This window comes from Sebastes umbrosus, chromosome 4 (genome assembly GCF_015220745.1).
Source record: "Sebastes umbrosus isolate fSebUmb1 chromosome 4, fSebUmb1.pri, whole genome shotgun sequence".
Taxonomy (NCBI): Eukaryota; Metazoa; Chordata; class Actinopteri; order Perciformes; family Sebastidae; genus Sebastes; species Sebastes umbrosus.
This window is the reverse complement of record NC_051272.1, coordinates 21,075,127-21,076,735: the sequence shown is the minus strand read 5'-3', so window position 1 is coordinate 21,076,735 and position 1,609 is coordinate 21,075,127.

Sequence of the window (1,609 nt, the reverse complement as noted above, 5' to 3'; positions counted from 1 at the left end):
CATGAGTGGTTGAATTTATTTGATTCCTCACAGTGCTGGAAGACTCTTCCCCAGTTCAGCAGAAGGCATCTCTTGCTTTTTAGATTTTCATAGTTTCATCATGCAGCTATTTTTTGACTGCTGTCGGTTCTTTTTCTCTTGATCACAGAGTCTCTCAACTGAGCATCCGGCCAGTTTCTAACGCATAGTAGATCTCAACTCTTTTAATATTTTGTTTCACATCTGGGGATCTCATAAAATCAATTCAACATCACTGATTAGTATTGCACTGCAATCATTTGCATCCTGTACTTGTCCAGATGCAATCACAAGATGGCAGCATAGTCAAGCTCTCCTCCATCTCAACGTCTCAACCAAATGCACCAGAACAAAATCTCCCATTGTTCCCAGTGAAGATTAACTACTTCATCTTTAACACAAGGGAGCCTGCGGAGCATAGAAACCAGAGCCTCCATTGTGTGAGTAATTAATCCTGTTGGATCAGAGATAGCTGGAACACAAGTGGTTTCTGTTGTGGCATCGTCGTGGGGTGCGGGGGGGAGACCATGCTGTGGCACAAATCAACCAGAAAGACGGGAGCCTTTTTGCTAGTGTGTGTGTGTGTCCCTGTGCATATGTGTGTGTCTCCTCCGTGGCCTGTGCATGTGTTCTGTATGTCCTCTGCGTGGTCTGCAGGCCTCGGTCCCACAGTGAGTCAACCACCCAGCCTCCACACGCCGACACACTCCACCAGCACCAGTACCATCCCTCACAGAGAGGAGCCTATAATTAGGTGCTAATTTTCTCTGGTTCCACTGTGACATGATGCTGGGGGCCATGGCGAGGCAAGACAGAGCAGCGAGCGGGTTGCGTTTGATGAACAGTGGCGTAGAGCTCAACTCCGGACCATCTGGCCAAGTGGCTGGCGCTGCTGCTGACGTTGAGACCGACCTGGGCAGGGCCCACCCACGTCAGCCTGCTCCTCCGGACCAGGACCCAGGCGTCTGTCCACCACAACATGTTTATCTCGAGTGGCTGCCAAGTGAATCACAACCGCGTGGAAGATGCAGCTCCTCGCTATGCAGACAGCAGCGATCAAGCAGGCAGAGAGAGGAGATAGAGGAGAGGGGGGGGGGGAAAGAGGAGGGAGGAGAGGGCAAAGAGAGTGTGGGAGGAAGAGAGATGGATTAGAGGAAGAGAATGGGATTAAAAGAATCCAGATGGAAGAATGGGATACAGACAGAAACAAACAAGCAAAAAAGTACATTTGAGGCAACCTAAAAAACTGCTCCAGATTCATTTAGAACATGCTAATGCAGCGTATAGCTTAACCTTCAAAGCTATCATGAATGTTGGACTTAGTGAAATGGGTGATGACTTATTAATTCAGCTCTAAGGAGGATCAATGGGGGGTGGGATGCTTCTGTCTCTCTTACATCTCTCTCATCCCCATCTGCACTCTCTCTCTCTCTCTCTCACACACACACATTCTCAGAAATCTGGATTATGTTAAGAGTAAATTGTGTAAAGGCATGCCCCCAAAAGCTTTTGAAGTTGGTGCTCTCGGGGCAAAATCTCATTCTCCGGCTTGCCCCCTATCATGCTGACTCCTGCTCTCCTCTCTCTTTCC